General features: G+C 44.1%; 1 pseudogene; it reads right to left on the bottom strand.

Annotated features, from left to right (window-relative positions):
• Nucleotides 1-2,854: 2,854 nt before the first annotated feature.
• Nucleotides 2,855-9,284, bottom strand: LOC112118101 (annotated as a pseudogene).
• Nucleotides 9,285-18,216: the final 8,932 nt, after the last annotated feature.

The raw sequence follows: 18,216 nt of genomic DNA, 5'->3' as shown, positions 1-18,216 counted from the left end.
TACATTGTTAATAGTATAAATATTACCGTTCTGTTTTAAATAAATGTTTACATGTTTACAGCACTTACTGCTTGATCCTTCCCCTGATTCTGTGTCCGGGGTAAGGGATGGGGACGGTTGGTACGGGATCTCGGTAAGGGTGATGAAGAGCTCCTGGCTGTCGGGGAACTCAGCGGTGCCAGCGCTGTCGACTGCCTCGTCCTCCTCATCTCCTTCTTCATCTTCCCCGTCCGCTGTCATGTCCGACGAGGAACCGGCCGCGGACATGATCCCATCCTCGGAGTCCACGGTCAGGGGTGGGGTAGTGGTGGCGGCCGCTCCCAGGATGGAATGCAGTGCCTCGTAGAAACGGGATGTGTGGGGCTGGGATCCGGAGCGTCCGTTAGCCTCTTTGGTTTTTTGGTAGCCTTGTCTCAGCTCCTTGATTTTCACGCGGCACTGCGTTGCATCCCGGCTGTAGCCTCTCTCTGCCATGGCTTTGGAGATCTTCTCGTAGATCTTAGCATTCCTTCTTTTGGAGCGCAGCTCTGAAAGCACGGACTCATCGCCCCACACTGCGCTGAGATCCAAGACTTCCCGATCAGTCCATGCTGGGGCCCTCTTTCTATTACATTGCACGGCCATCTCTGCTGGAGAGCTCTGCATAGTTGCCACTGCTGCTGAGCTCCCCTCGATGTCCAAAGAGGAACTGAGATTCAAACTGCCCAGACAGGAAAATGAAAATGAATTCAAATTTTCCCGGGGGTGTGGCTGGCCAGAGCATCCGAGCTCGGACTGCTGTCCAGAGCGTCAACAGAGTGGTGCACTGTGGGATAGCTCCCGGAGCTATTACCGTCGATTTCCATCCACACCTAGCCTAATTCGATATGGCCATGTCGAATTTAGCGCTAATCCTCTCGTTGGGGAGGATGACAGAAATCGATTTAAAGAGAGCTTTATGTCGAACTAAATGGCTTCCTGGTGTGGACGGGTGCAGGGTTAATTCGATATAACGGCGCTAAAGTCGACATAAAAGCCTAGTGTAGACCAGGCCTCAGACACGAAACCACAGAGTCAGGACTCAGCATTCATGTATCCTGCAGTCTGAACTTGGAATCTGATACATTCCCTTGTTGGGATATTTTAGGGTTAAGTATAACAATAAGCTGCTAATGTGCTGACATGGTATTAGTGGACAAAGGCATATGTAGGCAATAGTTTCGTTTCTAGTATATAACTTACATTTTAAACAAAGAAATACTGAAAAATTTGCAAGTTGCCAGATTCTTCCCTTCTCTGTTGCTCATAAAGATTAATAAAGATGCAGCTGCAGAAAAATGCCCTTTGTGTAGAAGAAAGTAAAAGGAACGTTATCTTCCCCTCCCTCCCTTTCCCAGTTATATGAACCAGCCTGGGTTTAGGGCCCCTTCCCCCGCCTCCCTTGAGAACTGTTCACAGCCTCTTCCTCCCTCGCCTGGGAACTGCTGAAGAGAAAGATTTATGGCAACAAATTGTTGCAAAGAAATGTATTTTCAAGGTAAAAGTATGTGTAATGCTATGAGTAATAGACAGAGGTGGGTTTACTAACAGCGGGTGTTTCTATTACTTAATAAGGGTTTTTGGGGTGTTGTAATGAATGTAGGCGTGTACATACTAACCTTAAAAAAAAAAAAAAAAAAAAAAAAGAGCATGCTGTAACTAATTCAGTGCTTACTGGACAATTGGGTCCAGGGGAACAAGTACCGCAATAAAGAAGCCCATCTACTCAAATTCGCCTCTGGGTCAGCCTGCTCCTGCTTCTAACATCCCTCATTGGCTACCATCATTTGTCCAGCATGGAAGTGCTTCTTGTTCAACAAGGCAGCCAGATTGGGACCCATAGGCATGGAATGGCTCTGAAGGAATCAGCTGTTTCTCTCTGTGCTTCATCTAACTTTGGATCCAAATGGTAAAAGACAGTTGTTCCCAATTTAATCATGGCATCTTTTAGGACTGTGATCAATGCCACTTAACTAGGGAGCAGTGTTCTAAAAATAGTTTACCTGGGCCACAGGTCACCATAGCTTCCATATCTGGGGTGAAAATCAACCATAGAATCATAGAATATCAGGGTTGGAAGGGACCTCAGGAGGTCATCTAGTCCAACCCCCTGCTCAAAGCAGGACCAATTCCCAATTAAATCATCCCAGCCAGGGCTTTTGTACCTGCAACTTCTACCTGAGTCCTTATCAAAACTTTGACCTTAAGTATAAAATTACTCCAAGTCTCTGGAGTAAAATTTTTCACCAACCACACAACATATCAGTAGTGATAGTGAAGTATAACTCCCCCAAATATGTCTTTTTATTTCTTTAATCTGGTGGCACAGATTTAAATTAGGGACTAAAATCAGGTGCGGTTTAGAATCCCGGTAAGACAATAAATGTCAGGTATCTATTAAAAATGGTTATCTTTCTGCAGCTATACCACATTCACCACAGATTCCATTTTGTACACATTTGCAGCATCTCCCAGGGGTGAGCTGAACAGAAACGTCACTTCCATTTTTCCCATCTCTATCCAGAAAGGGATTGCATTTCCCAAATAATAGGCAACATGCAACTGATTAGGAAGGAGATATCTTCAGGAGCGACCTCCTGCAGGGCCTGAGGCACAACTGCTTTGGGAGCCCAATGCATGGGTATTTTACATGTCATTTACTAAGGAATCCTCTTCCCAGCCCTTTAGAAAAAATATTGACGTAACCAACTGAACAACAGGGGGGTTGGGATGGTGATGGGGAATAAGGGAATCCCTCTGACTTACCCTATCTTCTTCTGTTGTTACAGCCGGTGAAATGACATTTTTCCCTATCCCTGCCCTGTTCCTGCTCTTGCTCTTTGTTATAGTTCAATATATTTTAAGTGAGGAAAAGGGTAATAAAAATATCTGCTCTCCAGCACAACCTGAAGCAACATCAGAGCAACTGGGAATGAAACAATTTGTTCCCCAAGGGGGAACTTGATGACTAACAATTGCTTTGAACTGGGGGAAACAGTATAACCGTGATGCTCAGGGTTTGTTTAGACTAGGAAAAGTCATGGAGTTTAGGTCAGGTCAAGGGGAAAGCTAATGCCAACCACTGCACCTGGGCTGCATCTGCTCTACAACTATAATTGTCTTTTTACACCAAGATCACTAACTTGAGCAGCCAACGCCATGTACAGTCCTGGTGGATATAAGGCACAGGTAGTTTTTGCCTCAGTGTAGCTTGTTGGGATCAACCCTCTCTCTCCCACCTGGAGCTGATGAACATTCCTGGCTGTAGGGACACACACTCCTACGACTCAAAAGGAAAGGAGTTGATAGAAAAGATCAGAGGACTGACCCCAAAGAAGGTGAGCTGCAAAAGGCTGAAGCAGGCAACTCATCTGGGGGAGCTGAGAGAACTCGGTGAAGATGGTGCAAAGATCACTATATTGGAATTAGCAAATGTGATTTTTAAAAAAAAAAAAACAAATCTTTGGCCAGCCCTAATCAAGGCATTTCTTACAGTTTGCTCCCATTTGGATTTTCTGATGTCTAATAGGGAATGACCTCTGATTGAAGCTTTTCCCATATGCAAAGTCTCTCTCCACTGTGGATTCTACGATGTCTGACAAGGTCTGAGCGCTCAATGAAGTTTTTTCCGCACTCAGAGCATGTGTAGGGTCTCTCTCCTGTGTGGATTCTCTGATGTCTGCTCAGGCTAGAGCTCTGTTTGAAGCTTTTCCCGCACTCAGAGCATGTGTAGGGCATCTCTCCGGTGTGGATTCTCCGATGTGTGATAAGGTTTGAGCTCTGATTGAAGCTTTTCCCACATTCAGAGCATGTGTAGGGAGTCTCTCCCGTGTGGATTCTCCGATGTGTGATAAGGGCTGATGTCCGACTGAAGCATTTCCCGCATTCAGAGCACGTGTAGGGTTTCTCTCCTGTGTGGATTCTACGATGTGTGATAAGCTGTGAGTTCCGATTAAAGCTTTTCCCACACTCAGAGCATGTGTAGGGCGTCTCTCCTGTGTGGATTCTCCGATGTGCGATAAGGGCATAGCTCCAACTGAAGCCTTTCCCACACTCACAGCATCCATAAGGTTTCTCACCCGTGTGGATTCTCCTGTGTGTGTTAAGGTATGAGCTCCGATTGAAGCGTTTCCCGCACTCAGAGCATTCATAAGGTTTCTCACCCGTGTGGACTGTCTGATGTGAGATAAGGTGTGAGCTCCGATTGAAGCATTTCCCACACTCAGAGCACATGTAGGGTCTCTCTCCTTTGTGGATTCCGTGATATGTGAAAAGGTCTGAGCTCCCATTGAAGCTTTTCCCATACTCGTGGCATGTGTAGCGTGTCTCTTCCAAGTTGATTCTCTCATGTGTAATAAGGTCAGAGTGGCTATTTAAGTTTTCCTCTGGCCTCTGCTGAGTCTCACAGGCTTTTGCTTTTTCTGAGAGTTCACAACTCCCAGAAACATTCCCTTTGGATCTTCCTGATAACGTCCCATGTGGTTCTACTTGCTCAGCATCTTCCCGCTGGGGATTCTCCTCATTCTCACTCACCATCCCAACACCTGATGGGAGAAGGAGAGAATCCAGACATAGGTCACTCTCTGTGCCGGGGAGAAAGGAAATCTCAGAGACAGGAATGGAAAAAGGGATGAACAAACCAAAATATGTGTGGGAGAGATCAAACCTATCAGGAGCTGACTTTCCCCAAACCCTTCCCCAGAGGAGAGAGGAAGGGATCAGTTTTAGTCCGCATCTCACCAGAACACTCAAGGGAAAGCGAGATCAGGGAGGGATCTGCTGCCAGTTTTCAGTCAGGATAGGTGGGAAACCAGGAGTGACATCTGCCTAATGATTCCACATCTGCAGGGAACAATCCTGAACTTGGAGAGCTCACAAGGTCTTTGTAGGGCATCCCAAATGTTTCCTGTATTCATGGACAGTTTTTGAGTTGCTTTAACCAATTCCTCACCTGTGCAGGCAGCTCTCAGGAGCACTTTTTTCTCAGAGCCGTAGAGGTCTTGGACCCACGGCTCTTCTCCTTGTTCCAGCTGCAAGATCACATCAGGTTTGGAAACTGGTAACCCTGCTCAAGGCAAAGAAAACAAGGGAGGTCAGTGGAATTTGTGGGATACTTGTCACAAAGAATATTCCATGACTTTAAGCCCAGCTCATTTTTAAGCAGTAACATCCCAAGGCCAACTTCTTTTGCTCAAAGTGCCAGGAGAGTTATTATTATTATGAATCATATTCATTACCTTAGTGCCTAAGGACCAACTAACAGTGGGTTCCCATTGTGCTAGGAGAAGTACAAACACAGAATAGTAGATGGCCCATGCCCTAAACAATTTACAATCTGAATAGACAAGACAGACACTTATCAATGGTTGTGGTACCCTCATTTCTGTATTGTTTTATCTTTATGGCCACCACTTTTCTATTGTTAATTTGTCTGGTTCTCTAATTGTTTCCGCCTGCTGTATAATTAATTTTGCTAGGTGTAAGTTAATTAGGGTAGTAGGATATAATTGGTTAGAGAATTATGGTACAATATGTTAGGAATGGTTAGTTAAATTTCAGTAAAATGATTGGTTAAGGTATAGCTGAGAATATGACTATATAAACTGGGGTCCAACAGGAGGGGGAAAGGAAATTGGAATCAGGTTTATTAATGGGGGGAATGGGAACAGGGACACAGGCAACGCTCTGCGGCATCAGAGCTGTGAAGGGGGACGCAGGGCATACGCTCCGCGGCCTCAGAGCTGGGAACGGAACACTGGGGAACAGACTCTCTGGGCGTATAGCGATAAGCCCGACTGGTGTAACGGACTTTGGAATATGCTTGCTTGGAAATGACCCCAATAAACATCACATTATCTTCCCTTCGGACTTCTGGTCTTTTGTTGCTTGCGGTCTGCGTGACAAGAACCAGGGAAGTGGGAGGGTGAAGGGAAAGCCCTTTAACAAAACTGACATGACCTGATAACCAAGAGGTAAACCTTAGAGGAAGGTTTTAATACACTTTGGAACTGATGAGGGATTCCCACGAGGACTGTTGCGGGGGCGATGGTAAATACACATTTAGATCCTTTTCTTGTTTTATATCTTTTTCCCATAAGGCTTAACCTCTGGCACACTGTCATCGATACATAGCATCCGTACAATGCCCTGGCTTTTAAACAGTCCTTGGGAGGTGCCCCTTGAGTGCGCTAGACCCCCAAGGGGTCCCACTCTTCCACAAGGATAGGCCATGTAGCTTCAGCACCTGAGACTGAGCCTCTGGCTTCAACACTCCTATTTCAACCTGTGAGCTCTGCCAGCAGGTCCAGCTGAACTACACTCCTGTTCAGAGACTGTTCCTCATTCATGCTTCAGTGCACCTCAGCAAGTTTTTGCTGTGACACTGGGCAGACTGTTAAAACATAGCAGGGTTTATTAGTCAACTGAAACACAGCATTAGAAAGTCTTTAGATTAGGACAGAGAAGCAAAGAAGACACTATAGTCCATATTGGCCAATGCTCTTGAGTCATGCTGCTGTTAAAAACAGTTTGGTTTCCTTTCACTTTGCCTGTCCATTTGTCTTCACTCCGGTAGAGCTCCCTGCGTCTGCGAACCCAATTCTTCCTGCTCCCAAAAACATAACGAGTCCATGTATGCTTCACTCAGCAAAGCTGAGATCCTCCCATGGATAGGTGAGAATTATTCCCTTGTCTCTCTCATGTATTCCATTGATGTAGGTTGGTCCCAGCCAGTCCTTAATGACCCATTCATATCACCCAATGACAGCTCCGTGACAAAATACCTCATGTCTCCTGCTCTTTATAATCATAGCAATACCAATCACAGAGGGAAACTGAGGTGTGTATTGGCATCATACAAGTATCTCCAAAATTCCCACCTCTATCACACACACACTGGTCACAGCCCTTGGAGAGAAAGCAAAGCACAGGAACTGGACGTTAGTCCAATGAACACAGTGCAGGACAAGCTGCAATCCTCAAACTCTAGTAAAAAACGAGAGGCATGTGGGTCCCTACCCATAGAGAGGGGCTGGCTAGAGGCCTGATACCTGACAGGGCATTCCTTGAGCAGACCGTGGAGGCAGGTCAAAGGCTTAGCTACCCCAGAACTGTGACACCGCAAAAGCACATTTTGGGGAATTAGGAAATCTAGTGACTCAGGTGTAATGGGAGGGAGAATTAAACTCTCCCAGTGTGCGGAGAAGGCTGGAACACTAAAATTCAGGAGCAACAGCCTCTAACTCTTCCGGAAAAGGAGAAGGTAAGAAACAAGAACTGGGCCACGCAACTTCAGGAGGGACAGGCTCAAAGATCCAAGGAGCTTGGAGGGAAGACGGCTTGTGGCTTCTGCAGATGGGGGTGGGGTGGGGGGGGGCGCAAGACTCTCTCCAAACTCTCACTCCTGTTGACCCTGACCTGATTTCATGATCTATGACCTAGTCACATGTCTTGTGGGTAAAATGTCATTATCAGAGTATTGCTTATTAGTTTGGAACATGCATGGAGGGGAAGGAGGTGAACGTAAGTAAATGGGTTATTAAGCTTGCTACAGTTAAGGGCTTTATATTAGGTGGAGGCTTTGTGGGAGTAGTTATACTGAAGTCTGGGATTTACCTGAATCGGACTAAGGAGAGAATCCCAGATCAGATATTTTGCACCCTGATTTTGAGAGACTAATGAGGAACCACAATAGGTGCAATACGCCACAGGATTCTGAAAGGAAGTAAATTTGGGGCGGGCTATAGCAATTAGGTTGCTATGCAGTATCTCAGCAGCTGGACCACATTCATATATTGGAATTAATAAATAAGTGATGTAAATCATGAGTATTAATGCTTGGTGCTTAATTATGGACTTCCCAAAGGCCACATATGGGTTGGAGCAGCTATTGACATTATTTTAATCAGAGTAAAGGAGCAGATATGGTATATAGCCATCCTATTACCATAAGGAAATGGATAAAATACCTCTCCTAGTTACCATTTTTTCATTTTGTCAGGTCCCCAAGTAAAGTGAAGCAGGACCTCCATTCTGATAGTCTCCCTTGCCCCTTGACCTTTGTTTCCAAAGGTGTCCATAACTTATAAGTATGCATAAGGCAAGACCCTCTTTACTATATTTATCTTAGTCTAATCATTATGTCTATTGATCTTTGTCTATGATTTCAATTATAACTGTCTGTATTAAATCAAGTTTGTGTGTTTCACCAAATTCCATCTTCTCAATTAACTTTGAGTAGCCATGTACAAGGGCAAGTTGTACCCCAATATGTAATCTTAGAGCTGTAAAAAGTGCCCATTTGTGCCTAGGTAGTGGCCCTGCTATGGGAGGGAAGAATGCAGCAAGGACTCAGGAACGGTGGCCAGGGTCACTGTGCATAGAGATGGGGAGGTTATATGGGGAGGGGCGTAATGAGCGAGAGAGGGAGGTTAAGAGTTAAAATAGTAATATTTTTTGGGGGGGGGAAATGTAAAAAGAAGTGAAACAAAAGAAATAAAACTGGAGCGTAGGCTCTAAAGCAACAAGACTTGGGTAGGGATTCAGGGTTAAATGTCTGGGATCCCCCACAACTGTAGATCCCAAAACTTCTCGTCCTTCCCACTGACCTACCCAGCCCACTTCCTGGGTGCCCTTCCTCCACACTCCCCTCCCCTTCTTCCCATTACTCTCAGCTGTCACCACCTCCTGGCACCTTGGGGCTTCTTGTGTTCCCTCCTCGTCTCTCACTACCTCCTCCATCCCTGCTGCTTCTTAGCTCTAACCCTGCACACACCTTCCCCATGTCCTGGCACCCCAGAATTATCTACTCCCCCCCTTCTACGGCTCTGTTCTCCTTTCACCAGTGGGGTCCTGAATGGCAACATTATGTGCTCTCCTCTCAAAAGATGAGCTCATCTGACAGTCACACAAGCCATGCGTCAGTCATCGACCTATTTACTCAATTTAGAATTCTACAGGTGGCATATTTTCCTCTTAAAATGAGGAAAAAGCATGAAAGCTCTAGTTATTAATGTATCCAATAAGGATACATTAAATGCAATTTTAAAATGACTGACGGCACCAAAAAGGCACATGTCCAAAAATTATTCTGGCGGGTGGGAGATAAGGAAAAAAAATGGGGGAGAGGAAACTTGTCAAAACTTGTATGATGAATAAAGATATAAAGTAATTACTACTCAGGTTCTTTAGAGACCCCACAGCTTCTAATAACTGAGGGGACAGGACTCCTTACCCAGAAAGACCACCGTCTCATAGTTCTCCTTCATGACATCCCTGTAGAGGGCTCTCTGAGTGGGGTCCAGCAGAGCCCCCTCTTCCCTGGTGAAATACACAGCCACCTCCTCGAAAGTCACCGGCCCCTGAAAGAGCAAGAGTCCAACACTCAGTACCTGCTGCCCCACTCACAACCCCACTATTCACGGAACAGTAGCACTAGGTAAAGGAAGCTCCTGGAGGCACATGTTAGCAGAGTCCCACCCCACCTTGCTTAGAGCAGCCAAGAGGCATCAGAGGGTAGAAAGAGAGAACGTTTGTGTCTCCCAGCTGACAGACGGAGGCAGGGTCTTCACATTTATCACATACCTACTAGCCAGAGCTTATATAGGAGATGGGGCTGTCTCTGGACCCTGCTGGTGGCTCCCTGGTAGGAATCCCAACACACTCCAAATAAAATATATGGAAGAAAGGGGAATTCAATAGTAAAGAATATAAGTGAGAAGGTCAGAATTGTAGAAAATTGGCTATCAGAAATCAATGACCAATCAATGACAATAAGAAGGAAGTATATTAAGTACAAAATTAATCCTAACAATGGTAGTGGTAAATTACTAGACGGAAATGGCAGAATTATCAAAAATAATGCAGAAGAGGTAAAGTGTTCAATAAATATTTCTCTCCTGGATTTGGAGAAAAACAGATGTTGTACTCATATCATAAGATGTTGACGACGACACTCTTTCCATTCCAACAAGAACTCACAAGGACGTTAAACAGCAGCTATTAAAGTTAGACATGTTTAATCAGTGGGTCCAGATAACTTGTATCCAAGAGTTTTAAAAGACTTGGTGGAGGAGCGTGGTGGACTGTTAATGTTTATTTTAATTAGAACTTGGAACACTGGAGAAATTCCAGAAGACTGGAATAAAGCTAATGCAGTCCCAATATTTAAAAAGAAGTGTAAAAGAGATGACCCAGCTAATTACAAGAGTGTCAGTCTGACATCAATACTGGACAAGATAATGGAGCAGCCAATACTGGATTTCATTAATAAAGAATTAAAGGAGGATAATATAATTAGTACCCATGAACAAAGGTTTAGAGAAAATAGATCCTATCAAACTAACTGGATATCCTTATTGGAGGAGATGAAAAGTTTGATTGCAGCTAATAGTACTGATGTAATATACCTAGACTTCGGTAAGGTATATGACTTGGTTCAGCACAATATTTTGACTAGAAAACTAGAATGATACAAAATAAACACGGCATACATTAACTGCCTACCTGGACCCATGCTTCTCACTGTAAAAAGACCCCTCCACCTCGGGAGGGCTCTCCGACTAATAAGCCTATTTCTCCTTCTAGCTCTGCTGTGCCTTCTGGACAGCAGGAAAAAGGAAAAAAAGACAAGGTGAAGTGCTAGTAACCTCTCCCTTGTCCACTAACAGACCTACTGTGCCTTTGAATTTTTAAAAAAAAACACAAAACCATTACAGGGTAATGTGCTAGTAACCTCTCCCCTGTATAATGCTGAACCATGACTGTTTCAGGAAAAGAGAAGAAGAAACACTTGCTTCATTAAAACCACCAAAGTCCAGGAATTCCTGCCTACAAAAAACATTAAAAACTAACCCTGGTAAAAAAACAAAGAATTATACACTGGCAGGAAGAAACTTGTGGGACCCATGCTTGGGAATGTGGTATAGTACTACACCAAAAAGAAATGTATTAGGATATCAATGAACTGTAATTAACACTACACTGCCATGGGATAAAAGGGAAGGTCCTTTCATGGATTGAGAACTGGTTAAAAAACAGGGAACAAAGGGTAGGAATAAATGGTAAATTCTCAGAATGGAGAGGGGTAACTAGTGGTGTTCCCCAAGGGTCAGTCCTAGGACCAATCCTATTCAACTTATTCATAAATGATCTGGAGAAAGGGGTAAACAGTGAGGTGGCAAAGTTTGCAGATGATACTAAACTGCTAAAGATAGTTAAGTCCAAAGCAGACTGTGAAAAACTTCAAAAAGATCTCACAAAACTAAGTGATTGGGCAACAAAATGGCAAATGAAATTTAATGTGGATAAATGTAAAGTAATGCACATTGGAAAAAATAACCCCAACTATACATACAATATGATGGGGGCTAATTTAGCTACAATAAGTCAGGAAAAAGATCTTGGAGTCATCGTGGATAGTTCTCTGAAAATGTCCATGCAGTGTGCAGAGGCGGTCAAAAAAGCAAACAGGATGTTAGGAATCATTAAAAAGGGGATAGAGAATAAGACAGAGAATATATTATTGCCCTTATATAAATCGATTGTACGCCCTCATCTCGAATACTGCGTACAGATGTGGTCTCCTCATCTCAAAAAAAAAGATATACTGGCACTAGAAAAGGTTCAGAAAAGGGCAACTAAAATGATTAAGGGTTTGGAACGGGTCCCATATGAGGAGAGATTAAAGAGGCTAGGACTCTTCAGCTTGGAAAAGAGGAGACTAAGGGGGGATATGATAGAGGTATATAAAATCATGAGTGATGTGGAGAAAGTGGATAAGGAAAAGTTATTTACTTATTCCCATAATACAAGAACTAGGGGTCATCAAATGAAATTAATAGGCAGCAGGTTTAAAACAAATAAAAGGAAGTTCTTCCTCACGCAGCGCACAGTCAACTTGTGGAACTCCTTACCTGAGGAGGTTGTGAAGGCTAGGACTATAACAGAGTTTAAAAGAGAACTGGATAAATTCATGGTGGTTAAGTCCATTAATGGCTATTAGCCAGGACGGGTAAGGAATGGTGTCCCTAGCCTCTGTCTGTCAGAGGGTGGAGATGGATGGCAGGAGAGAGATCACTTGATCATTGCCTGTTAGGTTCACTCCCTCTGGGGCACCTGGCATTGGCCACTGTCGGTAGACAGGATACTGGGCTAGATGGACCTTTGGTCTGACCCGGTATGGCCTTTCTTATGTTCTTATGTTCTTACACTAGGGACTGTTAAATTTTCATTACCCTTATCCAGTTTCCAGATCACCTCTACATACCCAAATTGCTCACAGGGGGCTGCCATTAAATTAGCACAACAGAGGGCTTGGGTTATTTCCTCTAGAAAGAAAAGTGACTTAACCAAATCCCTATGGGATGGGGCCAATAGTGCAGCAGCAGTTTGGAATATTTTTAAAAACCAAAACATGATGAGAAATTGGGGCACAGCTAACCCAGGTACAGGCTGAAATTGATGAGTTACATGTTATCTCCGCCCTTAGTTCTATAACCCAAAAGTTGCTAACAAAAATGGTATTGAATATCACTAAGGCTGGGAAGGCATTGCAGTGGGATCTAGCATGTTCAGAAATTCAGGATTTCCTGAATGACCAGCTAATGGCCATTCGGAATGATCTAGAGCATCAGGCTTGGCCCACTGCCCTTACAAACACATCAGGAGTACCATCTGATCTGTGGCCATGAAGACATACTTGAAAACTTTCTGGGTGGAAGTGCAAACATTCTCAATGCTCCTTCCAAGCATATAAACCAATTGGGGGGGAGGGGGGAGGGCTTGTGCTCGCATCGGAAAAAAATGTTGTTTCTGTGTTAATCATTCCGGCTTAATTAAGCAGGATTTACAAGCCATTAAGAATGCTGCTGTTGTTTTCCGTGCTGTATCTCTTAATCACACCTTTAGTTTTAAGGACCTCGTTCCAGACCTTGGGTCATGGTTTACGGGGCTCTTTCAAACAATTGTTAAATGGATTCTTTTCTTTCTTTTTTTTCTATGTGTTATTTGGACAATAATACAATGTGCCTATGTAATACTATAATCAAAAGCTCTGCTGTCCATAAGAAAACCCAGTATCTGTCCCTCCAGCTTGATCGCAAATTGCGTAACGGGCCTGACAATTTTTAAATTTGTCAGGCCCGAAGGGGGGACTGTGAAAGTTACTAATGACCCCCCCTTAACAGAGCAGCCTTTATGTCAACGAGTGGCCATTAGAGGGAAGCAAACACTTCAAGTACACAGTAGCCTGAACTTTTCAACTGTTTTCCCTTCAAGGCCTTAAGGTAGTTGGAGCTGGTCCCAAGCCGGTTTTCACTGACCAGATAGCAAAAGCACGGGTCTGACAACCACCAATCAAGTGTTAACACTGCAAGGACCTTTGTCTGAATGTGTATAAAGGATCTGTAAAATGTGTGTAAAACAGAGTTTTTGTACCAAGGTGCAAAGCTCTCTTTTCTTCTGCAGAATAAAGCAACTCTTCCTTATCCCTGTCTGGCTGTTATTGGCTCTCAGCTAGGTGGACCCGATATTTCGGTAACACTATCAAACTAACTGGATATCCTTATTGGAGGAGATGAAAAGTTTGATTGCAGCTAATAGTACTGATGTAATATACCTAGACTTCGGTAAGGTATATGACTTGGTTCAGCACAATATTTTGACTAGAAAACTAGAATGATACAAAATAAACACGGCATACATTAAATAGATTAAAAACTGGGATTGTAAATGGGGAACCATGGTCGAATGGATTTATTTCTAGCGGGTTCCCGCAAGGATTGGATCTTGGCCCTGTGCTATTTCACATTCTTATCAATGACCTAGAAGAGAATATAAAATCATCACTGAAAGTTTGCAGTTGCCACAAAGATTGGGAGTGGTGGGAACTAATGAAGTGTCAATAGATTCAGGCTCCAGCACTGGGAGTCTGGGAAGTTTTCCCAGCCCTTGTTGGAGAGCTATTTCCTGTTCCACAAAGAGGGGAAGTTCCATTCCCAACTCCTGTGCCTTGAAATTAGGCTCTATATGGCACTACACCCCATATTCAGTATAGTGGTATGATTATAATAGGATTAGGTCATAATTATGATGCATTATGTGCAAGATGCCTCATGTGCGGTATCATTGGAAAAGTTATGATTTGCTGAATAGGATTATCCTATTTGTGTGCATAGATCATGTTTGTATCTGAAGTTATGGATATTGACTATGTATCTGTATTTCAAATGTTTTTACTCTGGGTAACACCCACAACTAGCCTTTCAGGTACAACAATGAAGAAGCCAGACAGTGCTGATGGCTCATCAACAAAGACAATGGACCGTAGAAGAGCTTAGCCTTCCTGTGAAGGTTTCAGCCAGCCTATGAGTCATGGCTACTATGACTCAGCAGTGCATGCTAGGGCATGTGACCAGACCACATGACACTGAACTCCATTTTGTTACCTCTATTTTTCCACAAATTGAACTGGGAACTGAGTTTGGAAGAAAGGGTTCCCGCCATGTGGAAAAACTACATAAGGTGGGGTGTGACATCATCTCTTGGCCTCATTCCCCACACAAGAGAACTCCTGGAAACACCTAAGGAACAAAAACTGAACTGGGGGGAAGTGCTGGTCCCACGGTAAAGGGATTTCTAGCTTGTGTATGGAAACTTGGTGGACTGCTTTTACCATCAGTCAGGGTGAGAAATTGCTAATTCAAATTCTATCCATCTAGTATGTTAGGTTGAGTTTGAGTTTTTGGTTATTTGCTAAGTAATCTGCTTTGATCTGTTTGCTATCACTTATAATTGTTGGCATATGTTAGGGTTAAGTAAAAGAGCTGAGAAGCTGCTAATGTGCTGACATCGCATTAGGGGACAAAGGCAGAGGCAAGGAAAGTGATCAGGAACAGTCAGCATGGATTCACCAAGGGCAAGTCATGCCTGACTAACCTAATTGCCTTCTATGAGGAGATAACTGGGTCTGTGGATGAGGGGAAAGCAGTGGATCTGTTATTCCTTGACTTTAGCAAAGCTTTTGATACGGTCTCCCACAGTATTCTTGCCAGCAAGTTAAAGTATGGGCTGGATGAATGGACTATAAAGTGGATAGAAAGCTGGCTAGATCGTCAGGCTCAACGGGTAGTGATCAATGGCTCCATGTCTAGTTGGCAGCCAGTATCAAGCAGAGTGCCCCAAGGGTCAGTCCTGGGGCCGGTTTTGTTCAATATCTTCATTAATGATCTGGAGGATGGCATGGACTGCACTCTCAGCAAGTTTGCAGATGACACTAAACTGGGAGGAGTGGTAGATACGCTGGAGGGTAGGGATAGGATACAGAGGGACCTAGACAAATTAGAGGATTGGGCAAAAAGAAACCTGATGAGGTTCAACAAGGACAAGTGCAGAGTCCTGCACTTAGGATGGAAGAATCCCATTCACTGTTACAGACTAGGGATCGAATGGCTAGGAAGCAGTTCTGCAGAAAAGGACCTAGGGGTTAGAGTGGACGAGAAGCTGGATATGAGTCAACAGTGTGCCCTTGTTGCCAAGAAGCCTAACGGCATTTTGGGCTGTATAAGTAGGGGCATTGCCAGCAGATCAAGGGACGTGATCATTCCCCTCTATTCGACATTGGTGAGGCCTCATCTGGAGTACTGTGTCCAGTTTTGGGCACCACACTACAAGAAGGATGTGGAAAAATTGGAAAGAGTCCAGCGGAGGGCAACAAAAATGATTAGGGGACTGGAGCACATGACTTATGAGGAGAGGCTGAGGGAACTGGGATTGTTTAGTCTGCAGAAGAGAAGAATGAGGGGGGGATTTGATAGCAGCTTTCAACTACCTGAAAGGGGGTTCCAAAGAAGATGGATCTAGACTGTTCTCAGTGGTACCAGATGACAGAACAAGGAGTAATGGTCTCAAGTTGCAGTGGGGGAGATTTAGGTTGGATATTAGGAAAAACTTTTTCACTAGGAGGGTGGTGAAGCACTGGAATGGGTTACCTAGGGAGGTGGTGGAATCTCCTTCCTTAGAGGTTTTTAAGGTCAGGCTTGACAAAGCCCTGGCTGGGATGATTTAGTTGGGAAGTGGTCCTGCTTCGAGCAGGGGGTTGGACTAGATGACCTCCTAGTCCTTCCAACCCTGATATTCTATGATTCTATGAAGTAATTCTTTGCTTAATAAATAAGTTGCCATATTTTTCCATTCTCTGTTGCTTGTAAGAATTGATAAGGATCAATGCATGAGAAATCTAGTTGTTGGAATGAATGTCCTTTGTGTGAAAGAAAGTAAAAGAAATGTTATCTCCCCCTCCCTTCCTTTCGCAGCTACATAAACAAGCCCTGGCTTATGGCCCCTTCCGCCCTCCCCTGAGAACTGCTGATTAGGGAAATTTGTAGCAACACATTAATGCAAAGAACTGTATTTTCAAGGTAAAAATGTCTGTATGACATGCGTAATCCTGTGAATAATAGATGAGGTGGGTATACTAACAGTATGGGTGTTTCTATTACTTAATAAGGGTTTTGGGGGTGTTGTAATGGATGTAGGCGTGTACATACTAACTTAGATAAAAGGAGCGTGATGTAACTAATCCAGTGCTTACTCAACAATTGGGTCGAGGGGAACAGTATCGCAATAAAGAAGCCTGTACTCATATTCGCCTCCGGGTCAACCTGCTCCTTTTTTCTTCTAACAATAATAACTTAAAATCTATCTTTCTGCAGTTAATAAACTTGTTTTATGCTTTATCTTAACCAGTGTAAAGTAATTTGAGTGAAGTGTCCGGGGAAAATCTCAGCTTGGTTAGCACAAGCTTGTTGTGCATATCTTTCCCATATCGAGGGGAAGGCAAATTATATTAATGAGATTACATTATGGAGATCCCAGTGCACTATAAGATGGTATAATTCTGAATTTATACTACAGCAAGTGTGCAAGGTTGGGGAGCTGGGAAATTGCCTGTTGTCTTCTATCTGTCCTTGAGTGGCTCAGGTAAAGCACCCAGGTAGCTTAGTTGGGTGTATGGTGCCACCTGCTGTCGTGTTGGGTGATAACAGGGCCTGGAGAGGCTGACTGAATCTCCAGCAAAGCAGTGTGAGAAGAGCCAGCCCAGCTTGAGGGTTAGAGGGCACAGTGGTTCCCAGAAGCCCCCCAGACTGCCCCCTGGGGGTGACAACCCATCACACCCTAGATTACACAAGTCTCAGCAGGTTTGTCACATCATGTTATTTCCTGCCTCCCACCACCTGTAGCAGCTACCACCTTCCTATGCCTTTACTGCTCCTCTCCATCCAAGCAGAGCCCACCACCAGTTCCGTGATTATCTCTTACCTGAGCCAGCGCCATTGCAGCCATTTCCTTCCCCCTGGGAGGATCGGATGATCTGGAGCAAAATGTGGACGTTATTCTGTAGCCTGACAGGATGAGAAGGGCAATGTGAGAAAATTCAGATGGGACTTTCGTCCATTCCACATGTCGATTCCCCCCAGGATTTTTCCCTGCTAATGGACATTCTAGGTTCTGTCACACTGTGAAGCACAGAGTGACCTTCTTCCAGTAGAGGCCTAGCCCCCTCCCATCACGGTGTAACCCTCTGAGAAATGGTGAAACCCTCCCAGTAACAGTCTCTGTTACACTTATCAAGTTTGCGGAGGATACCAAGCTGGGAGGGGTTGCAAGTGCTTTGGAGGATAGGATTAAAATTCAAAATGATCTGGACAAACTGGAGAAAAGGTCTGAAGTAAATAGGATTAGTCCTCAACTGAAGTACTGTGTCCAGTTGTGGGTGCCACATTTCAGGAAAGATGTGGACAAATTGGAGAACATCCAGAGAACAGCAACAAAAATGATTAAAGGTCTAGAAAACATGACCTATGAGGGAAGATTGAAAAAATTGGGTTTGTTTAGTCTGGAGAAGAGAAGCCTGAGAAGGGACATGATCACAGTTCTCAAGTATATAAAAGGTTGTTACAAAGATGCGGGAGAAAAATTGTTCTTCTTAACCTTTGAGGATAGGATAAGAAGCAATGAGCTTAAATTGCAGCAAGGGCAGTTTAGGATGGAGATTAGGGAAAAAACTTCCTGTCAGAGTGGTTAAGCACTGGAATAAATTGCTTAGGGAGGTTGTGGAATCTCCATCATTGGGGATTTTTAAGAGCAGGCTGGACAGACACCTGTCAGCGATTGTCTAAGATAATACTTAGTCCTGCCTTG

This window comes from Terrapene carolina, unplaced genomic scaffold (genome assembly GCF_002925995.2).
Source record: "Terrapene carolina triunguis isolate 2854851 unplaced genomic scaffold, T_m_triunguis-2.0 Scaffold751, whole genome shotgun sequence".
Taxonomy (NCBI): domain Eukaryota; kingdom Metazoa; phylum Chordata; order Testudines; family Emydidae; genus Terrapene; species Terrapene triunguis.
This window is presented reverse-complemented; position numbering and strand designations above follow the sequence as displayed.